A 13,005-nucleotide genomic window follows, 5' to 3' on the forward strand; every position below is an offset into this window, starting at 1 on the left:
GAAGTTGGTGAAAAAGGACCAGGAACTGGAAGCCTGCCCCAAAAGAACCAATTTTAAAGATTCCATCAAGCCTCTATTGACCAAAGCAGGCTTTTTACAACTGACAAAAGAACCCCCTTACCACCCTGAGTCACCACACCACAAATTATCATTTATTCCAGAATATTCAACAAGGGGGCCACAGGATATCCTCAATCGAGAGAACCTGTTAAAATTGTTTCACGCAACACCAGCATTAAGAGAAATAACAACACATGACATTCTGGCTGTTGAATTTCAAACAAATTGTCATACCACAGACATCGAAGACACAGTCACAACATGGGCCTCAAAGGCCATTGCAGATAAGATATTTTCGACAAAACCTCACTTTGAAACATGGGGTATATCAATCGTCCACCACATACGCCCAAGATACCCCTATCCCTTACAACACAGCGCTCGCAAGGAAACAAAGGGGAACGGGAAAAAAGGATCTCCCTTTTCCTGTTTATTAGGCGCATGTGCCACCTCACCAGTTGCATTAAGTATAAGGGATGGGGCACATCCAAAAGAAAATGAGCAAATAACTAGTCAGCGCAGCCTGGAAAGAATGGATTGCTCTTGGGTCCCCACGGTCCTGGGCAATAAGGCTACCTAACCCGGAGGAAAAATCTTCTACGACATCCTGCAGGAGGAAGGATACGCAGAGAGTTAATAAACCAACAAGCCTCTCACTTTGTTCATGGAACGTACATGGTTTCCAAGAAATGGAGCTGGACCTTGACACACAAGCCTTCTTCTATCAACAAGATGTAATCTTGATTCAAGAGTCATGGAAACTATCACTACAGTAATATCAGGATTTAAGGACCACCATATCTTGGCAGAAAGACTCTCAAACTTCGGGCACCCGCGGGGGGGGTCTTTCAACCTATATAGCCCAAAAATATAACTGGGAAGCGGAAGTATTGGACATGGGATTTAATTGGGTGCAAGTGATCAAAATCTCTGAAACCCTGACAGATGAGCACGAGCAGTGGCAAATGTTAATTATCAATGTGTATATTCACCCAGACAAGAAGTTACATCAAGAAAAACATGCAAGTTTAACTTCACTGATAAAACTGATGCAAAGAATATACTCAGGATGTCCAATGTTTATCTCAGGGGATTTTAACTGCGATTTGTTTGGAAAAAAGAGGGCAAAAGGAAACGTGCCATTGTCCAATGGTGGTCCAAGGCTAGCATCTACCTTAAAAGAACTAGGCCTGACGATTTTGAACGGAAACACAAGGGGGGACAGGCCGGCAGGAGTTACATACCTGAGTCAAAGGGTCAGCTCCACAATTGATTACACCATAGTAAGTAACGAGTTGATCCCAGATATTGAGGTATTTCAAATCACTCAACGGCCAGACAGTGATCATTTCCCCCAAATAACTAGTTTGATCACCAGGCCCACCCTGGCTCCGTTTTTTGCCCAATCTTTTACACCAGGCTTCAAACTTCAACTTAAAGAAATTAAAATGGCGAGGAGAAGGGTTGGAAAAAATTCAGTCCGCCGCAAAAGCTCAAATAGTCGACTTGGGGCCCCAAAAAGATGAAGACCTCATAAGTAATTGGGAGCAATTAATCTCGGACTTGCTCCACAAGTTTCAAGTAACATCAGGGAAACAGAGCAAGCGTATCTTGAAGAAGGAGCCTTTGTTTAATATGGAACTAAGAACAAAAAAAAGAAGGGTTGCTAAAGAGGTCCGAGTACTAAACCGTCAAAAAAAACTGGGGATACTGACAAACAAGGGAAACCTGACAGAAGCCAGAAGCTCTTATAGATAGTCACTGAGTGTTGCAAAGTCCTCCTATAGGGAAATGTTGTGGAACAAACTCCTAAGTGCAGGGAAACACCCTAACAGTCAGGACTTTTGGGCCATTATAAATGATTTAAATAAAGGATCAAAACTTCACCAGGAAGCAGGAGTGGGAGCTGATTCTTGGTCCCTGCACGTACAAACCCTATATTGTACATCAGCTGCAGGCCTCACAATTGATATAAGGGAAATAAAAACAAATGAGGAAGAATCAATCGGAATTAAAAGCACAGATAGTAAAGGTCTTGAGACAGAGGAGGGCTTAAAAGAAGCGTTCTTATTTCCGGAACTAACCAACAGAGGGGAATTGTGTAAAATAACATCAAGACTATAGGCAGAAGGAGCAGCAGGCCCGAATGGGCTGCCAAACGCCATCTTCAAACATGACCCGGCCTTCTGGGCAGACATACTAACGCCACTTTTTAACTACATGTATAAAGAAGATCAGGTCCCGGCATCCTGGAAGGGCAGTGTCATTCACCCAGTATTTAAACATGGTGACCACCGAAAACCGACAAACTACAGGCTTATATCTTTAATTGATGTGGAGGCAAAGCTCTACGCCTCTTGCATTCTTTTAAACCTGCAAGAATGGATCGAAGAAACAAACAGAATCCCCCGGTCCCAAACAGGCTTTAGGAGGAAAATGGGGACAATTACCAACTTGACCTGCCTTGCATTATTAATGGACAGAGCGTCAACAAACGGAACACGGCTGTATGCCTGCTTTGTCGACATCAAATCGGCATTCGACCGGGTAAACAGAGAGTGATTATGGGGAAAACTAAAGACCTGGGGAGCGCCGATCAATCTCTTAAAGGCAATAAAAGTTTTATATCATAATACCTGGGCAAGAGTGAAACTGGGCAATGGAGCCTATACAACAAGGAGTATACCAACGCACCAAGGCCTAAAACAGATGCTGTGTTTTAGCTCCCACTCTTTTTAATTTGTTCCTCTCTGACCTCTCAACCGTGCTGAAGTCGGATGAAGTTCACCCCCCATCATTGTCTTATCATCAAATCCCTTGCCTGCAATACGCAGATGATATAGTTCTGCTGAGTAAAACGCCAATAGGATTACAAAGAGCATTAAATAAATTAGCAGCATACTTGAAACAGGAAGGTCTGGACCTAAATAAAGAAAAAACAAAAGTGGGTCGCCTAGTAGACCCTAAAAAACTCAGGTATACATGGATGGCGAACGGGGCAACGGTGGAAGAACAGGGGTCTTACAAGTACCTTTGAATAACCATATCTGAGGGAGCAAAATTAACAGAGCACAAAACAGCATTACGTGCAAAAGCTCAAACCCTAATTTTTGCCTACCGCTCACTAAAAGCAAAAATGGACTGTCCAAATTACAAGCACCTGTTGAAAGTCATGTCGGCCCAAATTTTGCCCACTCTGTCCTATGGGTTGGTCAGCTGGTGTGGCAAGGAAGCCGACGTATTAAACGATCTCCAAACCAAAATCTATAAAGCTGTTTTTAATCTCCCAAAATGTGCCTCAGCTTCGCAAGTCAGGCTTAAATTTGGTCTGCAAAACCAGAAATACAGGAGCATGAGCGGCTTCATAAAACTGTGCTATAAACTTAGATCTGCAGACCCAGATTCCATGGACTGGCTAAGCTGGGAAGAAATAAAAAACCAAGGGGTTGTCCGGTACCCCGTGCACCTGGGGAAAGTACTTGAAAGTCTGTGTGAAAGAGCTGGAGTTGGAATCAGTTTGGGAAGCCAAGATTGACAAAGCAGGCTTAAGCAGATCGGTAAACATGGCAGCAAAAAGAAAATCTTTTCAAGAAAATAAAGGAACTTTTATAAAAAGGCGACATGGCTGGTCCGTTATAAATTCCTTCATAGCAGGAAAACCAAATGCTTATTTAACTTCCCGTTTAATAAGCATCTAAAAAAAGCTTTTATGGACTATAGAATGGGTATGCACATCTCAAAGGACCTACAACCATCGTGGAAAGGAGCCCACCGGACTGAGCAGTGTCGACTACCTGAATCTTTGGCCCACTTTCTGTGTGTCTGCCCGGCATTGATGGCTCAAAGGCAACGACTCTTGAAACCCATCTTCTATCTATACATAGATAGATAGAAGAATACATACTTTCTAGTGCTTAAAAGCATCAATTGATGGAGCATGGTTCTGATACAATGAAAGGTCAAGCTTTTAGATTCTGACTTCATCACTTTCATTGAGCTTTTTCTCTCGACATCAAGCGGGTCTCCTCAGTAGGCCGGGTTTGGGTTCGTCTATGGTGGTTTGCTTCAGTGGGATGCCTTGGTTGATTTCTAGAAGTCTGAGTGATGACAAAAATCACCAGAGCGAACGTGGGACAAACCTGATTCTAGGCCAGGTCACAGTTTGACGTCACTGGCTTGATTCTTGAAGACAGTCAGTCAACTTATGAAGCTTTTTGGTCAAAACGCTCCAAATAATCTCAAACTTCAGGAGAAGCCTCCAGAAGTTTCTTTTGTGTTCTTAATGGGTTCACAAAACCAGCCAAATTTCCAGATGTTCTAGCTGCCTCCCACCACGTACCAGCCTATATCCTTTAAAGCCAAGCTAAGGTAGTCATCTCATTCTTTGTTGGTGGAGATGATGCAAGTGGAGCTATTTTAACCTGTTGCTTTCAGGGTGCCCACTCCTTAAACTTTTAGTGCAAGGCAAAGTCCTTCTTTTGCTTGAGTTCCAAAGTGTGCAGTAGGTGCAGCCATTCAGAATGCAGTTCTCTAGGTTAGGCCTGGGATTCCAGCGAGGCAGTCCTTCTTCTACTTGTTTCTTCGGGCAGGGATTTTAGTTGCTAATCAGCTTTCCGATATTTATCCAGGCTGGCAAGTAGGGAGGCACCCCAACCACTGAGGAAGAAGGGTGCCACCTTAAATTATGTCCACTTCCCCTGACATGTGTCATATTCACGTCCCAGAAAGCACTGTTCTCTAACACCTTTGGTGCTAAGGCAATTCCTGGAGTAAGTCCCTAATTTCCATTGAAATGAATGGTCAGCTCTGCTGCAGTGCATGACGAGCTACCCTTGTCATTAGCATCCAACCAAAATGGAGAAAATCTCTCCAGGAGCTTTAGATCTGGCTAACCCAACCTACTGGTATGGCGAACGTTCCCTAATACTCCCTTTCCAGCCCCTTAGCTAATTCATTTACAGGGGCTCCCATCTGGCTGAGGGTGCAGTAACAGGATTAGGCCTGGCTTCTGTCGTCAGTGTCTTTATCACTTTGAAGACCAGTTTGGCTGCCCAGCCCCATTCCTTCCTTTTGCTCTGCAGGTTGCAGATCTTCTCCCACCAGATGTCTCTTTGTTTCCTTTCAGCCCATTTCAAGACTTTTAAGATTTCATGAAGCAGTTTAAGAAATAGATAAGTTGTTTATTGAAGTATTAACACAGCGACCCCCAGAGCCAACCACTCAGCTCCAAAGCCAAGCCTCTCTGCTGGACTCCACATTCAGGATTCCAACAGAAGAACCTTGTTGCTAGGAGCTGACACACAAACATGAATATAAAACATAACACATCTTCCTTTTTACAAAAATAATGGTTAGGAACCAACATAGTCATCATATTTCTTAGGTTTCATTCATGGACGTGTGCTGGAAACTCTCCTACCATAAACTATATTATCATTAGAATCCTTTGTACTGTCCTTAAACCAATATTGTATTTCAGCATCATTACATTTTACCACTCTACAAATGTTCCACCATTTTCCATCCAATGTCTTGATCAAATTACCATTGACTTCTGATACTTCCTTTGGACCCGATAACTTGGAATTTCCCTTTTTCACAATCTTGTCAGGACATACTCTAACAAAATCTCCTACAACAAACTGTCTCTTAATATTGCTGATCTTCTCATTATGTCTTATTTGATATTTATTTTGATATATGACTATTTTGTCATGAATTTCGGCATCCTTTACTAATTTCCACTTTTTCCCATCCACGCTGGTACCACAGTTGTACAAGGAATTCTACCTTTAAGTGGACAAAATGGAGTTTCACCTGTAACAGCATTAGGAGTGGTTCTGTAGTTCCACAACATTTTCTTTATCTGAGTTCTACAACACTTGTGCATTGATTTGACTAATTGTATATGTTCTACCAACATCCGGTTAAAGCGCTCAACTAAACCATTTCCCCATGGATGATATAGTGGTGTCCATAAATGCTTGATCCCCATCTTCCTCGAAAACTCATCAAATTCACTAGAAATAAATTGTGGGCCATTGTCAGATAATATTTCAGCGGGTCATCCTTCCCTACCAAAAATGTATTCGCAAAAAGCAATGGTACTGCTAGTCTTGATGTCTGTTACAAAAGCTATCCCGGGCCACTTTAAATAATAATCCATCATTACAATTGCATATTTCTCAACAGAACCCAAACCTTCAAATGGACCACAAACGTCTATAGCTAACCTTTTGAATGGTAGCGTTATTCGAGCTGGGAATGACGTCCTCAAACGCACTCAAAAAAGTAATTTCCTTTGAAGTTTGTACCTTTCAAATAAAGTTTTATTCAACATTTTTCAGTTCATTGAATTATTAATTTCTTTCACAGTTCATTGTTTATAACTTATAATACATAGCCCAATGCATTTCGGGCAATTTGCCCTTCTTCAGGGGAATCGTTATTCTTGGTTATTAGTAACTCTCGTAGAAAGTTCAGAAAGATTGGTAAAGGCCCTGGATTACGGCGGCGTCAGCTTGCTCAGCTATCAGAATTATTAGTGATCGGGGTTACGGGCCGAGTTCCGTTGAGAATTCAAAGTAACTCCCGGTAAGGAGTATTCTTGTCGAGCACGCCAGGGTAGGCAGCCTACTGTGAAAGAAATGAATAATTCAATGAACCGAGTTTGAGGACGTCATTCCCAGCTAGAATAACTCTACCATTCACTATTTTACCTCTTCCAAGACCCAGAAGGAAGATCTCAAATAGCACCAACATACTTTAACGATATTTTTACCTTATACTAACCAAGAGTGCGACGGTTCTGCAAAATATTCTGTTCACGTATAGCTAACCTTTCCCACGCCCTTCCAGGCAAACACATAGGTGAGATTTGTTGCTGCAAGTGCATGAGATACATTATCTCACAAATCTCTCAATATCTCTGTCCATATTTGGCCACCAAAAGTCCACTCTAGCTTTCCTCTCTACAGCAGACATTCCACCATGTCCCTCATGTAATAAGCTCATCAACGTTATCCTCAATGACACTGGAACCACCGATTTCTCGCTATGCCTCACAATGCCATCTACAACTGACAATTCATCCCACACATCCTTTTACATGACAATATCTTCATCTACTTTACCACCGGCTAACATAGGCAATGCATTTATAACTTTAACTAACGATGCATCTGCATTAATAGCATCTCTCCATTCTTGTTCACTGATGGCTTGAAGTTGCTCTTCAATATCAGCAATTAGCAAATCTTCATCTCCACTACTCTCACTGCATTTGTTATCCACTGGCAAACATGACAAGCAATCAGCATTATTGTTTTTTATACCTGGAACATACTTTAATTCGAAAGAATACTCCTGCAATCTGAACAACCATTTCGCAATTCGTGGGGTGGCCCTTCCTGCTCCTGATGTAGTAAAAAGATCTAACAAGGGTCTATGATCGGTGCGAAGTTCAAATTTTGTCGCCCAGCCATTAACACGAAAATGTTGTACTCCCACCAACAAGCTAACGCTCCCTTTTCAATAGTAGAATATGACGGTTCAGCGCACTTCAGAGTGTGTGATACAAACCCTATTACATTTTCCTTACCATCTTTTTCTTGCATGAGTACAGCCCCCAATCCATAACCACTAGCATCAGTCACAATAATAGATTTTAACTGGGGAATGAATGACTTCAAAGTGGTGACATTAACTACAGCTTTTGTCACTGTTTCGAATGCCTCTTGGCATTCATTTGTCCATTTAAAATTAACTCCCTTTTTCATTGTGCTACGTAAACATTGTACAATATCAGAAAAATGATGGACAAATTTGGAATGGTACTCGGCTAAGCCAAGAAATGACCTCAACTGATCTTTATCAATAGGAGATGGAGCTTTCTCCAAATCTTCTACTAAATTCATTTTAGGTTTTATACCTTGTTCCAATAGAGTGTGACCTAGATATTCAACCTCTTACATTTACTTAAACTTATGGTGAGACCAGCCATTTCAAGTTTTACCAAAACATTTTCCAGCACTTCATCATGGTGACGCTCATCCTTGCCCCAAATCAATACATCATCCTGAAATACCAAGGCACTTTTAACATCTTTCAATATTTTCTGCATTATCCTTTGGAAAATGGCAGAAGCCGAGGCTAGACTGAATGGCATCCTTATAAATTGAAAAGCACCTTCAGGTGATATAAAAGATGTTAGATGTTTCGAATCTGCATGCAAACATACTTGATGGTATGCGCTTGATAAATCCAAAGTGGTAAAATACTTACCACCTTCAACACAAGACAACATTTAATTTATTCGGGGTAAAGGATATCTATCTACCCAGATGCAATCATTCAAATCCCTCAAATCCACACACGTGGATTTTGCCGTTAGGTTTGTCTGCAATCACAATGGGACTTAACCAATCAGATGCCTCTATCGCTTCTATTTTAATCTCCTTACACAACCTTTCCAATTCCTTCAACTTTCCTCTCAAAGCCATGGGAACGTTACGTACCTTGTGTACTTTAGGAGTAGCACCTTCCTTTACAATGATTCAGTGTTCAAATCCCTTTAAACACCCCAATTATTCATTGAATAAATTTGGAAAATTATTCACCCATTTTTTATCATCTTCACTTTTTGTTAACAACACTTGTTGTGGATGATTAGGATTAAATATATTTCCTAACCCTTTTTGTTCCCTCCATCCCAATACATTTCGGCCAGACTCAACTACATAAATTTTGCCAATGGTCGTGCGTTTTTCAAATAGAATTTTGCCATTAAAATATCCCACAACAGGTAATTTAACACCACAATATCCTAGTGGTTCAACATCTGTAGGGATCAACGCAATCAATGCTAAATTTTTCCAAACCCTTTTATCTATTAGAGTTAAAGGGGAGCATGAATCTGCCCACATATGCACTTCACAATTATTAATATATACATGACATTTTGGAGGTAGCTAAACATCTTCTGAACTATTCTGCAATGAATTCACAATTTCAATTACCATAACTTCAATATCACTCTCTTCTTCTTCATCAATTTCTTCTCTCACCTGAGATGTATTAAATTCCCTTATATTGTTTACAGTTTTTTTTCCCTCAGACTTTTCAGCGGATTTACACATCAAAGAAAAATGGCCAAATCTCTTGCAGGGCAATGCACTGCATCCGCATTATGCCTATAATTACCACACCTGTAGCAAATGTTCTTATAATTTACTTCTACACTCTTTTCCTTAGAATTATTTTCATCTTTATATGGTTTAACCATTTTCTTTGAATTAGAACTCAACACACACACTTTTCCCGGATCAACTTCAGGTCTAGAATTATTTTCCGCCAATTCTTTTACATATCTAGAAGTGTTCTCTATTCGTCTTGCAATTACAATAGATTTACCTAATGATGGGTCTTTTAAATCTAGTAGCTTTTCTTGAATCTTTTTATTACTAGTCCTATTGATTGATTGATCTCTAATAATATCATCTCTTACATCCTTAAATTTGCATGTTATAGATAACTTCCTCAATGCAACTACATACTGTTCAATTTTTTCGCCTTATTTTTGCGAGCGAGAGAAATATTTATGCCTTTCTACCACAATGCTTATTTTTTTCCAACATTTTCAGCTAAAGCATTTAAAGTCATCTCGTATACATCCTCTTCATCACCTGAGGAATTGACATTTTCAGGTTGGAAACTTGGTAAGGTTTTCAACACATTCCTTCCCTCAACACATGCACATACTTTTAATATTTCCAATTTTCTTTTAGAAATAAAAACATCACCACCAATAGCTTCCAAATAAGTAGTGAAGGCTACCTTCCAATCTTCCCACTCCATACATGGAGTACCAGGTTCAGGAAGAAATGTAGGTGGGGTTGGAATAGAAGATTGTGTGGCCATGTTTACTTAAACAATTATAGCATTAACCTTACTTGAAGGATGTGCTTATATCTACCAACAGTAAAACACGTTCCTCTCACACAAAACTGAATTTCTTGTAATCACAATTAGTTCTTCCACCTAAATTGTTGTTACTCCTTTAAAAAAAAATGTTATTGAAATAAATATAGTGTCACTTATACTCTAAAATAGTTCCTGACATGAAGAAAACATCAAGAATAAAATATTAACAAAATAAACAATTCAGTGAATTCAAGTTTCATGTTTCATGAATAAACAAAAATAGATGTGTTCCTTTTCTTGCAAATTCTGTTGGCACTTGAAAACGATCACTTGAAATCTGATACCTCGCACCTCTGGTAAATCTCATCAGTGTCCCTAGCAAATTATGTTCATGCAATCCGTTGCTCAAATGTTTCAAAATAAATTAAAAATTTGCAAACATTCGTGACAAGAATTTTCAATTCTATTAAGGACTAGGAGGCGAGGATTATGCTTAGTCTCATTTCTTTACTGACACATAGCAGCCAATCACATTACAGTAAAGAAAAAACAGAAATAGGGCAACCATAGAGTACACCCATAGTATATAAACAGTCTCAGAGGTAACCACTTCCTCTTTCTTTGTCCAAAATCCAGTATGAAGAACCAATTAACATTAGAAAAACCAAGGAGAACATCATCCAAAAGGACCAAAATCCGAATGAGGCGGCGGAGGAACTTCCAAAAGCCACAGGAACAGAAGCAGTCCAACGAGGAGTAGAAACTCGCAGCAGAACTTCCACAAGGGCGGAGCCGAAGGAACCTCACTTGGGATCAGAGCCTGAAAAGAGACACAAAGCCGTAATACACATCCTGTGTAATCATGAGCAAATAAGGGTGGGTAGAGAAAAAATCAAAGCATTCATCACATATCATTATGAAAGATCTATGAAGTATTGCATAGTAACAATATAATCGATACATGCATAGACAACGGGTGGGATAATCCTCGCCTCCTAGTCCTTAATAGAATTGAAAATTCTTGTCACGAATGTTTGCAAATTTTTAATTCTATGTCAGGACAGGAGGCTCCGATTATGCTTGTTTAAAGCTGATCCACCACTACAGAAGCAACACTATCGATAGGTTTAAAATAAAAAGTCTTAAACACAGAAGCAGATGACCAATCTGCAGCCTTCATTATATCAAACAGAGTAACACCCATGGAATAGGCTTTGGACGCCATCGCTCCCCGTGCAGAGTGTGCGCCAAACACAGAAACATCAATTCCAGCTTCAGACATAAGTCCCCGCACCCAGCGCGCCAAGGTAGCTGGAGAGACAGGGCGAAAAGGCTTTTGTAATGCAATAAAAAGCGGACCCTGCATGTCTGAGCGCAAAGAAGCGGTACTCACCTCATAATCCTTCAGGCATTGAACCACACAAAGGTTGGGGTGAGAAGGAAAAGAAGGATAAGAAATAGAAGGCGTATTAGATTTGGTACGTCTGGAGAGACGAAAGGAAACTCCTTCAGGAGTAAAGCTGCGACCCGCCAGGTCCAAAGCGTGTACGTCCGACACGCGCTTACAGGAGACCAAACATAACAACATAGTTAGTTTTGCAGATAGTTGCTTGCGAGATAAGGAAGCATTGGGAGGCCAGGCCTCCAAAAATCTGAGTACAACCGAAACATCCCACAAGGTAACATACTTAGGAGTGGGAGGTTTTGCGAAACGAACTCCTTTAAGTAACCTGGAAACAAAAGGATGTTCACCCGCGGGTTTCCCATCTATGTGGGCATGACCCGCCGAAATAGCCGACGAAAACCGTTGATAGTCGAATAAGCCAGACCAGAGGTGGCTAAGGAGGCCAAGAAATTAACAATCATGCTGATATCTGCTGAAACGGGATCAACTTGGTGTTGTGAACACCAATCACACCAACGCTTCCAAGACCCCTTATACCGTTTGTGAGTATTGGGAGCCCATGCTTCCCTAAGGAGCTTGGAAGCGTCGCTTGAAAGGCCTGGGAGCGACCAGCGATCCCCGAGATCCTCCACGCGAGAACTGGGAGGGAGCCTGAGAGGATCAGGGGATGAGGATCCCCGAGAGGGTCCAACAGGAGATTCCACAAAGGGGGAAGGAGAAACGGTGGAGCCGAACACATTTCTAGAAGGACCGGAAACCACGCTTGAGCCCTCCAGAGAGGGGCAATCAGAATCAGATCCGTCTGAAACGTTTGGAGTAGGCCAATACCCTGGGAATCATCAGAAATGGAGGGAAGGCATAACAGAGGGTCGATGGCCACTGCTGGAGAAAGGCATCCGTGGCCAGAGCCTGAGGGTCCGGCCTCCAACTGTAAAAATGCGGAAGTTGCGCATTGAGGCGTGAGGCAAAGAGATCTAGTTGGCAAGGACCCCAACGCCGATGGAGAGCACGGAAGACCCGAGGATGCAGCCTCCAATCGCTGTAATCCCAGAGATGTCTGGAGTGCCAGTCCGCTATCTGATTGTGGCATCCCGGAAGGTACTCCGCAATAACAGTGATCTTCTTCTGCAGACAGAAGTGCCAAAAATCTTTGGCAATCTCCGCCAGGATTCTGGACCTGGTCCCGCCTAGTTTGTTGACATAGCGGACTGCTGATATATTGTCCATCCGGAGAAGGACACAACAACTGGTTTGCAGAGGGGAAAAACATTTGATCGCAAAGGAACCCGCTAGAAGTTCCAGACAGTTGATATGTAGTGTCAATTCCTGAGGGGACCAACGACCCCCTGTCGAGACCGAGCCGCAACGGGCTCCCCAGCCCCACCGACTGGCATCGGACTCTATCACTAGATCCGGAGACACACCGAAGAGGGCTCGGCCGTTCCAGGCCTCCATGTGGTCCAACCACCACTGCATCTCCCACCGGACCTCCTCCGTAAGAGGAATCTGATCGGAATATCCGAGGCCTTTCCGGAGATGAAGAATTTTCAGGCGCTGCATTGCCCTGTAATGCAGGGGACCCGGAAAAATCGCCTGGATGGAAGATGCCAGCAGACCGA

The sequence above is a fragment of the Lissotriton vulgaris genome, chromosome 4_1, assembly GCF_964263255.1.
Source record: "Lissotriton vulgaris chromosome 4_1, aLisVul1.2, whole genome shotgun sequence".
Classification (NCBI taxonomy): domain Eukaryota; kingdom Metazoa; phylum Chordata; class Amphibia; order Caudata; family Salamandridae; genus Lissotriton; species Lissotriton vulgaris.